At 45.2% G+C, this 21,087-nt stretch overlaps 1 long non-coding RNA gene across 1 annotated transcript; it reads left to right on the forward strand.

The window, feature by feature from the left end:
- The first annotated feature begins 9,550 nt into the window (after window positions 1-9,550).
- LOC138837617 (uncharacterized) lies at window positions 9,551-19,132 on the forward strand. Its single transcript, XR_011375361.1, has 4 exons — window positions 9,551-9,711; window positions 11,681-12,752; window positions 13,242-13,397; window positions 18,996-19,132. It is a non-coding gene; the product is annotated as an uncharacterized lncRNA (long non-coding RNA).
- Window positions 19,133-21,087: the final 1,955 nt, after the last annotated feature.

Consider the following 21,087-nt stretch of genomic DNA (forward strand, 5'->3'; position numbering starts at 1 on the left):
AGTGACATTCACATCCCTTTTGTTAAACCTCCAGCTTATCAGGAGGTTTAGAAGCCCAGCCCAGAAGTGTGAGGGAAGGGCATGTGCACAGGGTCAAGTGAATGCACATGCAATGCGCATAATCATGCACGCTGGTGAGGGACATGCATGCACAGACGCGCATACATGTACATGTACACCCACCTGGATGAGCCTGCATGGGTATGACCACAGTAGCCACCCAAAAAAGAAGCGGGAAGCTGAGAATCTGCCCTGCATTGTCTCCTGGGTCCAGCCCGAGGCTGCTTGAATCCACTGCATCCACCAGCAGTCTCACGACCTAGGCCGTGTTCGTTGTTGTCCTCCCCCAACTGGTGCTGCACCTGTTGCTGGGATGAGAAACCTAGGGTGTCTTCAGACTGAGTGCATGCATCACCATCCTCATAGTCCATGTGGGCATGTGACTGCAATATGTGTGTGATGGCCTCCCGGTCTCGGGCTAGTTCAAGGTAAGTGGGACACTTCACACACATGCACGTATGCATGTGAGTGTGTGTGTGTGTGTGTGTGTGTGTGTGTGTGTGTGTGCACATGCATGCACACACACACACACACACACAACCACACAAACACAGACACACACACTCATAGGACCGGAAGCGCAGGTCAAGGGACTGTAAGTGTGTGTGAAAGGACCTTAAACTGGGTGAAGGGACTTGGGAACACACTTGCAGAGCTACATAGACATTGACTAAGGCGCCCTAGAGCCCCACAGAGAATAAAGGGGGGTTGGGCTGTCTCAGAGGCCTCCTTGCTACCACTCCCCAGTATCGCTCCGGGGTTGGTCAGTTCTGCCGTTACCACTGGTGGTCATGGAACTGGAGCCACATTCATTGCCACCTTTCCCAAACTGGCACTGCACCTGCTACAGTGATGTCTCTTTGCCTGTGGACCTCTGTCTTCCTGGTCTGCATGTGCTTTGTTGAGGTGCCATCATGGGAACGCCCTCATTGCCAGGAAGTACCCCTCCTCTTGATCCTCCTCCCCACCAGGGACTGGAAGCCATGGTAAGAGGAGGTCCATTACTCCTGCTGATACAAGAAAAAATGGAGACTTGGAGAAAGGAGTTGACAGTGGGGATGAAGTCCTGCCTTGTACACAATAGATATCCACTAAGAGATTCACAGGGCACAATGGCATACTGATAATTCAGAGAAGTCTAGGATTAGAAAAAGGATGTCATTTTGGCTCACATGAGTCTTTTGCACTTCCTGTGAAACTTACATCAACAACCTTATTTTCTCTATCTTTTCACAGACCATTCCCCAGGAGCTCAGGACATCTGGATTTGAGCAGAGTTGTCACCAGAATGCCAAGGGACCATTATCATTGCATGGCCACCACCACCTGGGACTAGTCCACTTTCCTACAATGCCCATACGAGGCTTAATGTTCTTTCCTGCCTGGTTTCACTTCAAACTGTGATCTTCAGATCTCAGCCTCTTGAGTACCTAGGGTTATAGGAGTGAGTTACTGGCACCCAGAACAAACTCTTTTTAAAGACGATTCTTATTACCATGTAATTAGTTTTCTAAAGTGCCGGTGGCTCACTCCTGTAATCCTAGCTACTCAGGAAGCTGAGATCTGAGGATCGTGGTTCAAAGCCAGCCTGGGCAGGAAAGTCCTTGAGACTCTTATATCCAACCAACCACGAGAAAAAAAAAAAACAGAAGTGGCACTGTGGCTCAAGTGGTATGGTGCTCAGCTTGATCTGAAGAGTGTAAGGACAGCACCCAAGCCCAGAGTTCAAGCCCCACGACCGATCAAAAGAAAAAGAAAGAAAGAAAGAAAGGTCTCGTGCTATTTCCATGCATGCATACACTGCATCTCAGTTAAACTCACTCCTCCATCACTTTCTTTCATTCCATCCTTGAAACAAATGTAGGCAGGCACTATTGGTTCATGCCTGCAATCCTAGATACTCAGAAGGCTGAAATCCAAGGATCTTGATTGAAAGCCAACTGGGACAGAAAAGTTTGTGAGACACTTATTTCCAACTAATTATCAAGAAGCCAGAATTGGAGCTGTGGATCAAGGGATAGAACAATATCTTTGAGCAGAAAAGCTAAGTAACAGTGCCTGCTGGATCCTGTATTCAAGCTCTCTCTCTCTCTCTCTCTCTCTCTCTTCTCCCTCCCTCTCTCTCTCCTCTCTCTCCTCTCTCTCTCTCTCTCTCTCTCTCTCTCTCTCTCTCTCTCTCTCTCTCTCTCTCTCTCTCTCTCTCTCTCTCTCTCTCCAAATCTCAACAGGTTTCTTTGTTCTCTTTTAATACACTCATACCGTATTCACCCTCATTCAGCTTCCCTCTTGGCCTTCCCTCATATTTTGCTTTCCTATCATTCAGTTTGTTTTCATATTTTTAGTGTAACTTAAGGCAACAGTGGGGTTTCTATATGCTTTTTCACCAGTACATGTATTATAATTTAGTCAGATTCACCTCTTTGATTATGCTTTGTTTCCATACTCCTCTACCACCACATTCAGTAGCTTTCAGTGTGTCTCCTTACACTATTTTCTTACCTAGTCACAATGTATTTTAATCTTATTTATACCTTATCATTCTCCCTCCATTTCACCCGTATATTTCCACATTTAAGTCATGTTCTGTAGTCATGTCTATAAAAATGTTTATATCTAGATATGCATATCTTTCTAAGTCTAAATGGGTGAAAAAAGTGATACTTGGCTCTTGGAGCTTGGCTACCAAATCAGATATATCCTCCCTCCCACTCCTGCCCCATCCTCTTTTAGAGCTATAAATTCATTTTGGCTTTCAGGGAAAGCCAAGCACCTAAAGCAGAGCTGCTCACGAGGCTGAGATCTGAAGATCACAGTTGGAAGTGAACCAGTTAGGAAAGACCATTAAGACTATTATTGCCAATTGATCACCAAAAGGCCAGAAGTGGAGCTGTTATTCAAGTGGTACAGCAAAATTAAAACAAAAACACCAACATCAAGTATTTGCTTGCTTGCATTCCTCTTCATAGAGTAGTACACATGAGTGTGGTTGGAGCTGGGTTCCAATTCTAGATTCCACACTTAAATACCTGACTTGTAATTTTAAGCTGCAATCCTGTGTGTGTGTTTGAATAATAATAAATAAAACACAATTCTTGGGATGATTCTTAAGAATAAAATGAACCAGGGGCTGGGAAGGTGGCTCAGTGGTAGAGCACTTGCCTTGCATGCTTGAGGCCCTGGGTTCGATTCCTCAGCACCACATAAGAAAAAAGAGAAAAAAGCCGGAAGTGGCGCTGGGCTCAAGTGGTAAGAGAGCTAGCCTTGAGCTGAAGAGCTGAGGAACAGCGCCCAGGCCCAGAGTTCAGGCCCACAACTGGACCCGAAAAAGAAAAAGAATAAAATGAACCAGTGTAGATAGATTTTGGTGATCCTTACACAATAGAAAACCAAGATTAGGAGATTTCAAACATGTGAAATTATTCTCTGCAACAACAGGTATCATTTTTTGCATTCAAAAAGCATTATTGATATTTTCTTACAGATTTTCTTTTTTTTTGGTGGTTGTGGGGCTTGAACTCTGGGCCTGAGCACTGTCCCTCAGCTCTTCAGCTCAAGGTGAGCACTCTACCATTTGAGCAACCATGACACTTCCAGCATTCTGAGTGATTTATTAGAGAGAAAAGTTCCTGGACAGTTCCTGTCCAGGCTGACTTTGAACCATCATCCTCAGGTCTCAGCATCCTGAGTAGCTAGGATTACAGACATGAGCCACCAGCACCTGGCTCATAGGCACTTTTATAAACACTGAAATAGTTGAAGTGTTGATTCAGGTCAATCGACTTGGAATGGACATGTTTGACATATCACCTGCTCTGTGGGAGTGTTTGTTTGTGTGTATCATTTATCTCTATGGTTTAGAAAGCCTGTGCTTATACATCTTCAGACAAACTTAGCAGAGATGGTTAATCAAGCAAGAAGCCAGGGGCCATCCCCAGATACTAGTCAGCACCACTTTGAAACTCACTCACTCTCTCCAAAGTGACTTCCATCCATCACTCTTCTTTGGGGACCGGTTTCTGCAGAGATATAGTACCTGTGAGTCTTGGTCTCATCTGTTATCAAACTGCCCTGTAATGAGAAATCTAGCCAAGGACCTCTTTTTCTTTGCCCATCTTTCTGGATAGAAGTCAAGATTTCTGTCTCACAAATCCAAAGGGCATGCTATTTGGAACCACAGTCTTTGGTCCTGCGTGCAGTAAAGGGAGTTGAGAATGTACCATCCCCTGTTACTGACCTTGTTACAGCTGGATACATTTTACCAAGGTGGTCTCATCCTCTTTCTGACCATGGTTTAAATCACTGCAGGGCACTCATCTGCAGTGGAAAGATGCAGCAGACTGGTTTTGTTGCATGATAAGAATGAGAGACTTAACTGGAGGACACTGTCTGCTGAGGCATCACAGACTAGGGAAAAAGTCTACTTTTTTCCATTCAGGACATGGTTTCTGCATAGTCTATAGGAATGGCCACCTGCCGCCTTTGGGTATTATTTTCTCATTGGGGAAGTTGTGCCCAGCTGATTATTATTCAGAAACCAAAATAGATAGATTCAAAACCTGGACTTAAGTCAGAGTCATTTCCAGGCTTGACTATTTCCCACTCATGTCTTCCAACTGTCATCTGGAAGCTGCAGCTCCTTGTTCTGGGGCCTTCTCATACACTGCTCACACATGCATTTGTTTCACCCAGAGCAAAGGGTATAGGAGAATGAGAGAGAGAAGGAGAGAGCAAGAGAGAGCAAGAGAGAGAAATCCTACTGTGAGAGCAACAGCTATTTATATTGCAATCTGAGAAATGATATCTCTCATTTCTGCCATGTTCTATTCACTAGAAATAATAACTAGATATGGCCTTATCTGAAAAATGAGAGATTGCAGGGGATTGTCGAGATTAGTATGGTTTTGACCTGGAACTTCCTTTCAGAGTGTGTTCCCTTAAGGGGATCTGCTCAGCTAATGGCTTATGGATCCTGAAAGGAAGGGACAATCTACATTTCATCTATGCTCTGTCATATTCGGTGCCTGAATGAGCCTGTGCCCAAGCTACTTTGTCTCAGAGAGGGTTGGGTATGCCTGACACTGGTTGGAACCACTCCAAGGCTAAGGGCCACTGAATGGGACAGGAAACCAAAAGGAAATTCAGAAAAGAGCCTAAGAGACAAATAAGACATGAAACAGCCTCATGTGTGTGAAGAGTCTAGGGAATCTAGGGAGAACTTTATGGAAAAAAGATAATGATCCAATATTCTCTCCCTTTGGGAATTTTCCAGTCATGCCAGTGTACTCCTGTAGTACTGCCATTCAGAATGCTGAGGCAGGAAGAACATAAATTCCAGAACAGCTTGCACTATATCACCCAATTGTATCTCAGAAAGGAAGGAAGGGACAGACTAAAGGGAGGAATAAGGGCAACAAGCAAATGAAGAGAAAAGGAGGAACTAGTAAAGAAAAGGAAGGGTAAACAGAGGAAAGAAAGGAGGGAGAGAATTCAAAGAACAAAGAATAGGGACAAAGTATTTTGGGATGTATAAATAACCCTCATGTATGACCCAACAATGATAAATGTCAGCAACTACTTATGGAGACTTTTATAAAAAGAAAGAATAAAGTAGTAGGTGACAATATGTGACAAAATGAAATAGGTTTATGGAAGAACAGCTCTCTGAGATTCATCTATAAGTGAACTTCCTGGGTGTTTTAGGGTAAGAGGGATTTTTTTGGAACTAGGTCTTGCTATGTAGCCCAGGTTGGACTGTAACTCACTATAAAGGCCAAGATGGCCTCAATCTCTGAACCTCCTGCCTCTGCCTTCTGCATTCTGTGTTTGTGAATATGGCTTTATTACACCCATCTCCTTTTTAATGCTGTTGTTGTTGCCAGTCCTTGACCTGGAACATAGGGCTTGGGTGCTGTCCCTGAGCTTTTTTGCTTAAGGCTATCCCTCAACCATTTTGAGGCATATGGACACGAGGTTATCTTGTCATTGTCAAGAAGAGTCTCATGGACTTTTCTGCCCAGTCAGAATTCAAACCGAAATCCTGAGATCTCAGCCTCCTGTGTAGATAGAATTACAGATGAGAGCCACCAGTGCCTGACACATCAATAATTTTTTTCCCTTAAAAAGACCTGTCAAGTTGCTGAGTAGTGGTTCCTCATGCCTACAATCCTAGCTACTCAAGAGGCTGAGATGAGAGGATAGCAGTTCAATGCTTGCCAAGGTAGGAAAGTCCATGCGACTGTTATCTCCAATAAACTACCAGAAAACCAGAAGTGGCACTGTGGCTCAAGTGGTAGAGTGCTAGGCTTTAGCTGAAGAACTGAGGGACAGCACCCAGGTCCAGAGTTCAAGCTCCATGGCCAAAAATAAATGAATAACTAAATGAAATAAAGAATAAAAGACCTCTCAAGTAGAATAAACTTCAGGTCCATAAAATAGAAGTCTGCTTCTGAGATAGACATACTTTGTGTATGGTTTTTATTAGAACAATTATAGATATATTAAAATTCAAGACAACGGTACTAAAAGATATAAAAGCAAGATACTTTATTTCTAACCTGTGAGGGATAAATAAAGATTTAAAAAAGGGAGTAAGTGAATCAAAAACAGTAAAAAGAGGTACAAAGCAGCACAGGGACCCATACAAACTGGAATCAGAAATGAGAATGGTAGATGTGGACAAAACTATGACTTCATCTTGGATGTCTTGTCTCTCTTCTCAAGTGGAAAGAAATTTTTGAGTTGAATCTTTACAAAGTCTCCTTATCTCAGGCTCTCTTGCAATTAGATGTAGACCATGCTATGTGAAAAGGACAGTGTTATAATTTCTGTACAAGGATAGTGTCTGTAATAACCCGTGGGACCCAGGGAATCAGTGGGGCACAATAGTGTGGCCTCATGGTCCGGCCTGCTGGAGGGGGAGCAGCATCAAGAGTCAAGCCTCACAACTCCACAGACCCAGCCACTGGACAGAGCAGGGCATTGTGAGGCTGATGTCACCACCCCAAGGGGCACTGGAGGAGCGTGCCATGGCTGGGGCATGCCACTGAAAGGGGCAGAGCAGGCCACCAAAAGGGGAAGGGGCATGCTCCTGGAGACATGCACATAGGGAGCTGACTATTGGGATTGGACTTGGGCTGCTTGGGGGAAGATCATGAATATCAGTTTGATGCCATTAATGGGGCAGGGGTGCAGCCTTTCTGGGTGTATATAGGCTGCATGCTCCAAGGCTAGGGGGGAAGTTAGGGGAAAACACATTGGGAGGGAGGAGGGAGGAGTCCTGAGGACACCTGGTCTCTTGTGGAGAGGGGAGTAAGGAGGAGACCAGTGGTTCTGAAGAGATGAGAGTAAAGGAAAGACCGGAAGTCCTGAGGCAGGAATTGAGTGTGGAGGAAGGAGAGGATTGGGAGTGGAGGGGGAGAGAAGGCAAGAGGGGAAAGCCTGCCACAGTAGGGCAGGGCAGGTCTGTGGAGGACAGGGTAAGCTCTGAGAGGCCATTTGGGGCTTCTTGAGGGGCCATTTGGGACCTCCTTGAGAGGTCCTTTGGGGCTTCTTGAGGAGCTATTCAGGGACTTTTTTTTGGGGGGGTGGGGGTTCCAGTCTTGGGGCCTAAACTCAGGGCCTGGGCACTGTCCCTCAGCTCTTCACCTCAAAGCTAGCGCTCTACCACTTGAGCCACAGCACCACTTCTGGATTTTTTTTCTTTTTGCTTTTTTCTGTTTGGTCTGGTCGTGGGGTCTGAACTCTGGGCCTGGGCGCCGTCCCTCAGCTCTTCAGCTCAAGGCTAGCACTCTACCACTTGAGCCACAGGGCCACTTCTGGCTTTTTTCTTATGTGGTACTGAGGAATTGAACCCAGGGCCTTATGCATGCAAGGCAAGAGCTCTACCACTGAGCCACCATCCCAGTCCTTCAGGGACTTCTTGAGGGGCCATTTGGAACATCCTCCTGAGGTCACTCAGGGCCTCCTTGAAGGGCCTGTTGGGGCCTCCTTTGGAGGTCATTCAGGGCCTCCTCTGGAGGCCATTTGGGACCTCCCTCTAGAGAGGCCTGTGGACAGTGGAGAGGCCTACATGTGGGGGAGGAAGGGAAGAAAGGGAAAAGCCTTCCCCTTTGGAGGTTTGGAGGTTTGGGGCTTTGGAGATCTGAGGTTTGGAGGTTTGCAGACCAACTAATTGGTGGTTTGAAGACCAACCAATAAAAGTTGGAGTGTCAGGACTGCCTATTGGAGGTTTGGAGGTTTGGTGATCGAGGCTGCTCTTGGTTCTGGGTATCTAAAAGGACAAGGAAGTCTCAAGACACCTTTCTGGTATAAATAAACTTCTTTTGTTCACTTCTCACTGTGCCTCCATGGATTGTCTCGCTCTCTGTGGTTCATCAATACCCCACTGGGTGATGTCCTCACAGGGGCCATCCTAGGATGGCCATCCTAGGATGCCCAACCCCGAGGAAACATGAGGGCCACTGGCCAATGTCCTCATGGTTTCCACATGGCTGCCATGGTAGCAGTAAGAGCATCCTGCCATGTGCCCAGTGTCATTAGCAACAGACTTCCTGGACCAAGTACCTAACTTCCAGCAGGTGTGCACTGGGCTCTGATTGGTCCACTTCCTCACTGATGTCAATGGCCTGACTTGTGATTGGTCCATTTCCCCCTGACATCACAGAGGATTGTGAAGGTATGCCCAACAGGGTACATATGAGGCAGCTGCTCTCCAGCTTTTTCAGTTACAGTGCTGGGAGCTTTTACTCCGGTGACCTGATGGACTAACTCAGAACTACTTGATTGCTTTCTTTGGGTGTGGGGAGTGGTAGTTGTGTTGTTTGGGTTTGGGGATTTCATTTATTTAGCTGGGGGTTGTGTTTACTTGTTTGTTGGTAGGTTACCTTCTGTTTCTTAAGATTTATTAGTTGTCCACTTCATTTAGATCATCTTAGGTAATTCTTAAGCTTGATTACTTGCCATCCCAGGGACAAGGTGTTAATGTACAACTTTAGTTCCTCCCCCACGGAGGGGGAGATCACTGTCATTGCACAGTACAACTTGACAAAGATTATCGGTTACTGCAGCTGTGTCTATGAGAAGCTGGCCCATCACTGCCTCACTGACACCACAGTGGCAGTCAAAGTTCTCCCAAGGAAAGATCTGAAAAGTCATGAGATAGAAAACGAGGTAGCAGGTAGGAAGTTGGTTCAGTGGTAGAGCGTTTGCCTTGCATGCCTGGGGCCCTGGGTTCGATTCCTCAGCACCACATAAGAAAAAAGCCAGAAGTGGCCCTGTGGCTCAAGTGGTAGAGTGCTAGCCTTTAGCTGAAGAGCTGAGGGACGGTGCCCAGGCCCAGAGTTCAGTCCCCACGACCAGACCAAACAGAAAAAAGAAAACGAAGTAACCATTGTGAAAAGTGTACGTCACCCACACATCATCCAATTGTTCCAGGTGATGGAGGATGAAGACTCCTTGTCACTGAGCTGGCCAGTCAGGGCCATCTCTTGGGGTGGAGTCAATAAATCCCCTTGCATACGCCTATTCCAGTATGAAGCCAAGAGGTTGTTCAAGCAGATCACGAGTGCCGTTCACTACCTTCAAGAGAACTGAATTGCACACCTAGACCTGACGGCCAACAACGTCCTGTTCGACACCAATGGCAATGTTAAGGTCAGTGATTTTGACGTTTCAGGGTGACCCCAGGACAGTTGCTAAAGGGGGTTTGTGGAGCCTTACTATTCCACCCCCCTGAAATGATCCTACAAAACATGTTCAGTGGGTACAAGGTGGACATTTGGGGACTTAGGTGTGCTTTTGTATATGATGACAACGGGAAAGTTCCCATTTGAGGAGAATAAGATGACTCAGATATGGAAACAAATCCTAGAGGCCAGGTACATCGGTCCCCTTTACCAACTGCAATGGGACGTGATCTCCTTCCTAAACTGCTGACTGTGGGCTTCAATCTGAGGCCTGCTATTGAGGAGATAATGGAGCACCCATGGCTGGCCCTAAGTGTGGGATTTGGCCTGCTTCCTGATTAGCAACTGCCCAGCAAGCTGGACCCCATTATTGTCACAGTCATTTGCAACATGGTGTACACTGTAGCTGGTATTAAAAAGAAAGAACAGAGCATTCAATGAAGCCATGGCACCTACCTGCTCATCCATGAAAACATAAAGGAGAATACCAGAAGTGTGGAATCAAAAATGATGCTTTTGGCTAGTCCACCATGCACACCTCCTGAGGACAATCCCACCAGCCCTCTTCCTCCACAAAAAAGAGCCACCTATTCTGCAGGATGTAACACCTTCAGCTTGTCCTCAAATTTTCAGTTACCTCTGAAGAGAACCCAAAGTGCCAGTCTGCCTGTCCTTCTGCTCTACACCCTGCAGAGCTCCAGTTCCAGCTTCATTTGTGGCCCAGATTCTTTTAGCTGGTCGGGTACACTAGACAGTTTCCACTCAGTGGAAAATGGTCTTCCCTCTGGGCATCCTCAGGGGGAGGCCATAGTCCTCAGGTGGAACATTAGACAGGGCTGGAGGAGGGTGGCTAACAGGATAGTCACCATTTTTCGCAGACTTTGCTGCTGTGTGAAGGCCCCAAAGTAATGTTCACAGATTGAGAACAAAGCTGTCCCAGAGAAAGCAGTGCAGAACTCTGAAACAGCACAGTTGAAAGCCACCAGACTCAGATCTTCGGGGTGAGTCTAACTAAAGCAGAGAGATGTGGAATTGAAGAGCTGCAGGTGGGAAAGGAGTCATGCAGGAAGTTCACACTGTGGAGGTCTCAGTCCAGCATGGCCAGGTTGTGTGACGGCTGCTAGGGGATTCTCCGGCAGGGATTCCTTTCGGAGAAAGGACAGCTGACATCACCAAGGCTTTCCAATGCTGAAAGATAAGTTGAAAGGTGGCCTCAATCTGCTGTACCTTCTGAGCTGGGCATTTACACATCGATCCCTTACTTAATAGTATTGTCACTTTATTGAACAACCTTTTCCCTTGGTCCTCTGAACACTAAGGTGTTTTTGTCCCAAACGCTTCAGTTCATCTCACCTTTCACGTAGGTTGCTTGTGTCCCCAATTGCTAGTTTATTTATTTAGGTTTAAAGTGAGGCCCTTGAACTTGGTGGTATAGGAATCCATGGATCTCAGGGGCAGGAAGCATCCTGGACTCTGTTTCTCCTTCTGCAGTCTCTAGGTGACTGGGTACAACTACTGAGCACACTAGTTACACTGGCTGGGTTGGAGTACAAAGGCAAATCTTCACTGTGAATGGAGAGGTACCTGTCTCCATTCACCCAATGCACTATCAATGGTTTCTGCCCTTACTTTCCTCCATTTCAATGCACTTTCCTGCGTGTGTAATTTCTCTCTAAATCTCATCATTATCCCAACATAAAACCTTCATCCAAGCATCTCTTCTTTCAGAATTGTTTATTTGCTCACAATCAGAGACCCTATTACTAAGACAGGTTGTTTTGAATGGCAACTCCTCCCATGAGTCCCCATTTTCTCTAAGGGGAACCAGAAGGCTGGGTTAGCTGAGTTTCAAATAAGAGAACAGTCTGACCAACCAGAGCCACTGTTTAGACTGGCTAAAAATATGAAGTAGAATAATATTCCTTCCTTGATCGTAGAGGTAGAGAAACCTGTGAAGGAGCAGCATTCCTGAGAAAGTATGGAGATACAGTGGTGCCACTGGATGGACCCTGCCTGGAATGACTGCATCTGGACAGTAGCAAAAATTTGGTAAGGTTGATATGACCTCTACCACTGGGCTATTTGTGTTGGTTTAGCCAGGGCCATGAGATTTCCACAGAGAGGCTTTGATGCAGGCTGATGCTGTCTGCCCTTGGGTGACAAGTGTGTTATAGGGAGGATTTGAGCACACCTGACTTTTGCTATATGTGCACTGATGTCAGGAGGCTAAGCCTGCAGAGCAGACTGATGAGATTTTCTGCAGTAGGTAGGATCAGTGGTCCAGCTCAGAGCTATTTGGGAGCAGATCTCCCCTGAAAGAACAAAAAGGGATTCTGGTGAGAGTCCCAATAAGGGCTACAAGAGGGAAAAGATGGGTACAAAGTAAATGACAGGGTGGACACTAAATGTAAAGGAGAAATGACAGGAGGCAAATTAAGAAGGGAGCTGAGGAATCCTGAATTCCACATGGGCCATTCTTCAGTGAAGAAAGTGGGTGGGAAGGAATTAACTGTTGATTTGTAAGACTTCTTGATCACTATTCTTTTTTTTTTCCTTTTGTCTGTTGTGTGTATGTGTTTGTGAGTGTGTGCTGCTACACCTCAGTGCTTTTTGCCTTCTCTGTTCTCTCTCCACTTTTCTCACCTTCTCCCTGCTGCCGCCCACCATTTCTCTTCCTTTGTTTTCATTCCTCCCATAGCTACTCCTATTCTACTTCTCCTGTTCCTCTTCTTGCTGTTCCACTACTACCCTCTACCATTCCCTTTCCCTCTCTTCCTGCTCTTGAATCTGTCTCTCTCTCCCTCCACCTCCCTCACTCTTCCTCTCTCTCCACACTTCTCCCTTTTTCCTTCTTTCCCTTTCTCCCTCTCTGTCTTTCTCTTTTTCTCTCTCTCAGTTGTCATGGATATGTCTGGTTCTCTCCTGCTTGAGTTATACTTCCAGGCATGCATTTCTCTATTTACTTGAAGATGGAGTCTTCCCAGACTTGCTGTAAATGCAATCTTCAAGGTATCATCTTGGGAGATAGGTAGGAATACAGACAAGAGCTTACAGCATCAGGGAATGCAATTGGCTTTGTTAATCTGGTGTGGCAAAGGTTGCTTTCTCTATTTTGAAAGGGCATTTGTGTATTTATGTGAGGGATAGCTGTGTAGAGTCACCTTACAATTGGTTGTGGAAGGAAGGGGGTGATGGGTTTGTGTAAATGGACAGGGAAGGACGACATATGTGCTGTACAATTGCGCTGAGAGGTGTCAGATTCTTAGTAGAGACTCTATGAGTCCCCAGAGAGGGCCCCTTTCCCAAAGCACCAGCTTGGGCATGGTGCTTCCGTTTCCCGGTAAAGACTTTAGGCCTCATGGAAGAATAGCAGAGCCCAATTTTTCTCCTTGGGGAATCAAGAATGCTATCAGAGCCAAGTTTTAAATATTTGAACATCAAGAGGCCATTTTTGGAATCACAAAGTGTATGAATTAAAAGATATTCCCTTCCGTTCAGCTAGAGGTGGTCAAGGAACAGGAGACCTGAGGAATCATGGAGATAAACTGGGATCTGTGGAAGGACATAGCCTGGATGGACTTTGGTTGTATATGGACCACACCCGTGGATGGACCCTGCCTGGGATGACTGCCTTCCCACAAGAACAAAAATTCGGTAAGATTAGATATGAGCCTTCACACTAGAATATTTGTATTGGTTCACCCAGGGCATTAGAATTGCACACAGAGGCAGTGTTGAGGATTCATGCTGCCTTTGGGTGACAAGTGTATGATGGGGAGGAGTTGGGCAAATCTGGCCGTTTCTCTGTATACACTGGGTCAGGCGGCTGAACCTGCAGAGTAGACTGATGAGAATAGCAGCAAGAGGAGGGCTGGGGCTCCTGGTGGGTCAGTGGTACTGCTCAGGGGTATTTGAGGAGCAATGCTATTCTCAAACAATGAGATGGATTTGTGGCGAGAGAAGCAATAAGGGTCCAAATAGGCAAAGGATGCATAACTGGTTTAAGACAGGGTTGATACTGATGCTGAAAGAGAGCTGAGGAGGAATGTAAGGAATGCTGAACTCCTCATGGAACAATGTACAGTGGAGAGGGTGGGTGGGGAGGGAAGTACTATTAATTTCCATGATTTCTCAATGCTTTTTAATTGTCTTTTTGTTGGTTGTGTGCATGCATTTGGGAATGTGCTGGCTTGAACTCTGTTCTTTTCTCTTTCTCAGTCTCCTTTTCCCTCTGTGGCCTTTCCTTGGGCCCTCCTCCCCTCTACTGTCTCTAATCTCTCCTTTCTTACACCCTCATTCTTCTTCTCCTCTTCTCCTCCCTCTAATCATTCTCTTCTCCCTATCTCATTCCTTCTCATTCAATCCTTTCTCTTGAATTTGTCTCTTTGTCTCTCTGTGTTTAGGTATGTATGCATGTCCCTCTCTTTTTCTCTCTGTCTGTTTTCCTTCTCCCCCTCAGGCCCCCTCTTTCCCTTTTTCTCTCTTGAGTGTGGGCGTGTTTCTGGCTGATGTTTTACCAGTGGAGTCACTCTTCTAGGCCTGATTTTCTACTGAGTTGGACATGGAGTCTGCTCAGACTGGCTTTATCTACAGTCTTCTCAGTGTCAGTGTGTACAGTAGTTAGGATTATACAGGTGAGCCTCCAGCACCTAGACTTTGTGAATCTGGTAAAGCACAGATTGGTTTCTCTGTTATTACAAAAGGAATTTGTGTACTTGTATGAGGGACAACTTAGAAAATTTTGGGAAAGGAAAGGGTGTTGGGTTGGGCTGCATGTGGAGAATGGAGAGGTAGAGAATTACGTTTCCACAGTACAAGGGTTTCAGCACTGAGAGATGTCAGATTCTTAGGAGAGACACTTTGAGTCACCAAAGATGCTTCCAGTTGACACCCCCTTCCCCAGAGCACCAGGCTTTGGGCATGGTGCTTCCTTTTCCCTGGCAGTTCCCAGGGGAAGCCTCTAGGTCTCATGGAAGAAGAGTAGGGCCTGATTATTGTCCTAGGGCACATGGTGTGTAGGAAGCTGAATTTCAAATATTGCCACACTATAAACCTCCAGAGCCCATTTTTTGAACCAAAAAATGTAGGAATTACAATATTTTCCTTCCTATCAACTAGAGGTGGAGAAACTTTTGAATGAGTAAGAGACCTAAGAAAGCATGAAAATATAGGAACATGTGGATGGAGATGAGTACAAGCGGACATGAGCAGAAATTTAGTAAGATTGGATATGAACCTCCACCACTGTGATATTCATTCAGCAGGGCATTAGATTAGTGTACTTCACTGAGGAAGTTCACTCAAGCATGGAGAATGAGAATACTCAAACTTACAAAAGTAGTACATAGTATATATGAAAAGGAAGATTAAGGCAGAAAGAATCAGGATGAGTGTTGGAAATAATCTGTGTTTTTGTGTGTTTGCAGATGTGTGTTGTGTGTACATGTGCACAAAGTTGTATTTTTGAGTATCAGAGTAGACCTCTTTGGCAAGGGGGTTTTGGGGAAGGATAGGGGACTGAGCAGCTGGGTGTGGGGAAAAGCATTCTAGGCAGTTGGAATAGCAGTGGCCCCCAGCTGGCACAGTGCAAATGCCAGTGTGGTTGCAGCAAGGAAGCCTGGCCTCAGTGGGGAGAGACAGGATCAGAGAAGGCACAGGAGCCTCTTGGCAACACAGGCTCTGCACTACACCAAAGGAAGCTGTGAGCAGAGTGGTGACCCACCATGCTTCAACATTGTCCTGTGGTTCTCCTGTCTACTCTAAAGCCACATTTCTTAGTCTTCAAATATGAAAGGGTGTGTGTGATATTGGTGTTTCTCATGAAATTGAGTGTCCTCCAGTTCCATCCATAGTGTCTGAGTATTGGTTTCTTTTTTTTTTTTTTTGGTTCCTTTCTGGTGCTTGAATTAGGGCCAGTAAAAGGTCCCTGAGCATTTAGCTCAAGGCTGGAGCTTTACCAATTTGAGGCACAGCTCCATTTCTGGTTTTCTGAGGGATATTTGAAGTAAGAGTCTCATGGACTTTCCTGCCTGGGCTGGCTTTGAATGATGATTCTTAGATTTCAGCTTTCTGAGTAGCTAGGATTACAGGCGTGAGCCACCGATGCCTGGCTCATGATATAGTTTTGATAGTGAAAAGATCCTATCCAGAAGTCAAGATTGCTTGCTCTGGTTCTGGCTCTGCAGTCTTCTTCAATCTTGAAAATTTTTCAAGAATTTTATTGACTGTTTTCAAGATTATATGCCACTTCCACTTAGTCTTGTCTGAAGTTTTATCATGATTTGACTTGGGTCTTGCAGGACTATCGTGAAGTGACACTGTGTGCCTCCCACTGCATCCCACCAGGTGGCTGGGGACATCAGTTTGTCTTGGGAGTGTAGTAGGTAATTTTGATCACTTGAAGATGGCCAAATTTGCCCGTTTTTCTACTGAAAAAATTCTCCTCTCCCTTTGTAACTGAGTGATGTGTGGGAAAACACATAAGGCTGTGGAAATATCCCATTCCTCACATCATTGACAGTTTGCTTATGTATTTACATATTTATTCATGTTTGAACTTGCTAAGGGATTCCTATTGAATGCATTGGGTTGTAATTCCACTCCTGTCATGGTTTTGATGGTTCCAGACTTGGCCAGTGCGAGCCCCTTCTAACAGACTTTTATTAGTGCTTTTATTTTATTTTAATTTTATTTTTTTTTGCCAATCCTGGGGCTTGAACTCAGGGCCTGGGCACTGTCCCTGAGCTTATTTGCTTAAGGCTAGCACTTTACCTCTTGAGCCACAGTGCCACTTCCAGCTTTTTCTCTTTATGTGGCACTGCAGAACCCAGGGCTTCATGGATGCTAGGCAAGCACTCTACCCCTAAGCCCTCATTAGTGCTTTTGTTCTTCACTCATACACAAGATCAATGTTTATTTAGTACCTTCCATGCTCTAGTCTTTGAATCAACTATTATCCAGGAGCTGTGGCTGGATGGCATTTAGAAACCAACATCTGAGTATTAGGTATGTTCTTTGCTTTTGAGATGTTATTGTTCCTAGACCCTTTTGGAGAAGAGAACTGGAAAATACATAAAACGAATATACAAAATACATGTATTCATGTATATTGGTGTGCATTGATATATACAAGCCCATACATGTATATTTACACATATACACATTTAAATTTATATTAATTTCTTTTAGTAGTAAAGAAATGTAAACTCAGAACCTCTTGCTTGCTTTGCTTGGGTCCTAGTAATTGAGCCCCCCTTTAAGCCCTGCTTTTTGCTGGTTAGTTTGGAGGTGAAATCTAATAAACTTTCCTGCCTGGACTAGTCTCAAACTTCAGTGTTCAAGCTCTTAGCCTCCTGAGTGTCTCAACTTCTGATTTGTACACCAATCTATGTATATATATCCATCTATATATACTCAAAATCATGAGTTCACACTGACACCTCCAACTGCAATCTCACCCCAAATATTCTTCCAGTTTTTTTTTCCTTTTCCATATTTGTAACTACCAAGAAACCTATTACCCTTGATAGGATGACTTACTGAGTAATTCATTCTGTTTGTAAACAATCTCCTGTGATTGCCTGTGATGTAAATGTATTTGGCCTTTTTCTATGGTTCCTGACATAGAAATCCCAAAACACTCATGCTTTCCTGAGTAACAGGGGTGGTAGTAGGATCTTTTGCTCTACTATTTGGTCATTGACCCTGGTTCCTCAATCAGAGCTCCTAAGACCTTAGTAATTTCCTGAGTTATAGTAGCATCTGACCCAGAGCTATGAAATCCTTTGGAATTTCCTGTCACAAGAGCATGTTCTAAGAGGTGCAACCCTTGATGTACACCTGGATAGCCTCAGGATGGAAGATGATCTTTTTATGATGGACTGGTAGTGCAAACCTGTAATCCCAGTATTTAGAAGGCAAATGCAGAAGGCTCTTGAGTTCAAGGCAAGCCTGGGCTACAGTCAAACCATCTTTTAAAAAACAAGCTTTTATAGGTACATTATTTGGGGATTAGCTCTTAATTTTGTTTTTTGGTTTCATGAAATTTTGTCATGTCTGTAAAATTTATACTTGCCAAGAGATTCAAACTGCCTGATCAACCCATTCTCTCTATTGCTCTGTATCTGTCTGTCTCTGTCTCTGTCTCTCTGTCTCTGTGTCTGTCTGTCTGTCTGTCTCTCCCCTTCTCTCCCTGTCTCTGGTCGATGTCCTCATGGTTACCACATGGTTGCCAAGGTAGCAGTAGCAGCATCCTCCCATGTGCCCAGTGGCCTTGGCAATGGTCCCCTAGGCTACATGGAAGAGTAGTAGTCCCCCAAGCTCTCACACAGACTTGATTTTTGTGACTATTTACCAGTCCTTTACACACTAGTTCACTCATTTCAGGAGGCATGACTAGTGCTATGAGCCCAGCATGCCTGGCATAGTCCCCGTGTAGCACACTCAGGCCAAGTGCCTGGTGCTACAGGATTCTGCAGCCGAGCTTCTGGTCAAAGTACATTTGACACTGAGCTGGCCTTCCCAGGCTGAAAGGAAAATGGAAAAGTAGCCTGAAGGTGTCTTTACCTTCAGAGGTGGTAGGGGTTGCAGCTTGATCACATGGTGACTTCACCTGACAACCATTCACCTTTGTCCTTGAGGTGGTTTTGTTCCAAATGCTACAGCAGGTAATCACCTTACCTTTCATGTAGGTTTCCTGTATGTTTATATACTTATTTGTTGTATTTACATTTGAGCTGAAGCCCATAGATCTGAGGGTCAGGAGGCATCCTGGACTCTGCTCCTCCTACTGTGGCCTCTAGATGACTGGGTCCAACTCCTGAGCACACCAGTTACACTGGCTGGGTTGGAGCATAAGGGCAAGTCTTCATTGGGAAAGAAATGAGACCTGTCTCCATGTACCATGACAGTGGTTTCTGCCCCACTTTTCTCCATTTCAATGCAGTTTCTTCTGTGTGTGTTTTCTCTATAATCCTTTACTCATCACTATCCCAACATAAAGCCATCATCCAGGAGAACCCGATTTCTCATTTATTTGCTCACATTGGTAAAAGATAAAACACATATTTGAAAGACCCTAATGCATACACCCTGAAGTCGTAATTGCAACTTCCTCTGTTAGCCCAATTTTTCTCCTCAGGTAAACAGAGTGTTGTGAGTGCTGAGTTTCACATATGAGACCACTGTGAACATGTAGAGCCTATTTTTGGAATCACAAAGTATATTAATTAAAATATGTTCTCTTCCTTTCAGTGAGAGCTGGAGAAACCTCTGAAGGAGCAGGAGACCTGAGAGAACATGGAGGTATAGTGGTGCCTGTGGATGGACCAGGCCTCTGTGGACTTGATCTGAGGATGGACCCTGCCTGGGATGACTACTTCTGGACATAAGTGGAGATTCAGTAAGATTGGATGTGACTCTCCACCACTGTCTTATTTGCGTTGGTTCATCCAGGGCTATTAGATTTCCACACAGAGGAAATGCTGAAGGCTGATGCTGTCTTGGGTGACAAGTGTGTGATGGGGAGGAGTTGGGCACAGCTGGACTTTGCTCTGTATACATTGGGGTTAGGAGGCTGAGCCTGCAGAGCTAACTGATGAGATTTGTAGCAAGAGGAGGACTGGGTCTCCTGGTGGACAAGTGCAGTTCAGGGTTATTTGGGGAGCAGATCTCCCCTCAAAGAATGAGGTGGGATTATGGTGAAAGAAGCAGTGAGGGCTAAAGAGGGTAAAGGATAGGCACCTGGTGAATGACAGGGTTGACACTAATGCTGAAGGAGAACTGAGAGGTGGAAGGTCATGAAGGGAGCTGAGGAATCCTGAATTCCTCGTGGTCCAGTGTTCAGTGAAGAGGGTACGTGGGGAGGGAAGTACTGTTAAATTCCATGATGTTTCCATGCCTTTTATTTTTTTCCTTTTGTTTCTTTGTTGTGTGTATATGTTTGTGAGTGTTTGCTCGTACCAAGTCTTTATCTCTGTGCTTTTTTTCTTAATTCTCTCTCTGCTTCCTTTTCCATCACTTTCCTCTTTCACCTTTCCCTGTCTTTCCCCCTCTCTACTATCTCTTCCCTCCTCTTCTTCTACCTCATACCGTCTCTTAGTCTACTTTTCCTTCCCCTCATCTTCTTCCTCTCATCTCCCTTTTCTCTTACCTCTCTCTCTCTCTTCCTGTTCTTGAATCTGTCTCTAACTCTGTCCATTTCTCTGTCTTTCATCTCTCTGTCTCAGTCTTTCTTTTTCTTTCTCTCCTTTCAATTTGCATGTTCATGCCTGGTGCTCTACCACTTGAGTCACACCTCCAGGTCTGCATTTTTCTAGTTAATTGATGATGGAGTCTTCCTAGACTGGCTGTCGCTGCAATCCAGGTAGCTTCTAGGATAGTTAGGATTACAGAGCCTCCAGCATCAGGCAGTGCACTTGACTTTGCTAATCTCTTGTGGCACAGGTTTGTTTCTCTGTTGTTATGAAAGGTATTTGTGTACTTATCTGAAGGACAGCTGTGTCAGTGACACATTAAAATGGGTGTGGAAGGAAGGTGGTGTTAGTCTGCTGTGCAGAATGGACATGGAGAGAAGGACATGTATAGTGCAAGTGTATCAAGACCCTTAGAATATCAGAACATGTGCACACTCAAGGACATGTGCACTCCCATTTCCTAGTGAAAGAGCAAGCAGCTCCCTTTGCATGATTGATTAACAGCTTCCTTCTCTCTTTACCAAGATGTCTCAGAAGCACACAAGCAGATGGCTGCTCAGGAATTCCTCTGGGAATCAGCCTCCTTCAAACCCAACCTGATGTGCACGTCGAGACGGAATTAGGAAGGAAAATGTGCTCTTTTCTTCCTTCAAGTTCAGCTCTCAATGCAGAGCTAGATGTGTCAAATGATCTCCTCAGAGTGAGGCAGAGACTGCCAGGAGACAAGGCCTTGCTGCCCCAAAAGCTGCAGTTGAGGCTCAGAGTGAGGGAGTGGGCTTCAATTCACATCTGTGGGTTTGGCTTAAGAGGCTAGTGTCTTGTAGTCCTAGTGCAGTAGAGAGTGTGCCTCTTCGCTGCTGTGATTTCAGTGTTGAGTTGCATTGTGGAGATGGGGGAGAGGGGCAGTATCCCAAGCAGGAGGCAAGTCATTTTATGATTCCATGCCAGTCTTGTCTTAAGGGGCAAGATGAGCTCACTGTCCTAAACTCAGGTCTATGTTTGACTTTTCAATGGATAGTCTGATGCACACGCATGCTAGAACACTCCTAAACCTTTGTGGAAGAGTTGGAGTGCATTTGGCTCAGTAGGTGAAGGAGATAGGACCAAAAGTTGCCCCAGAGAATGAGGCTCCCACAGCTTAGCTAGAATAT

This window comes from Dipodomys merriami, unplaced genomic scaffold (genome assembly GCF_024711535.1).
Source record: "Dipodomys merriami isolate MVZ:Mamm:240054 unplaced genomic scaffold, mDipMer1.0.p SCAF_2710, whole genome shotgun sequence".
NCBI classification, from domain to species: Eukaryota; Metazoa; Chordata; class Mammalia; order Rodentia; family Heteromyidae; genus Dipodomys; species Dipodomys merriami.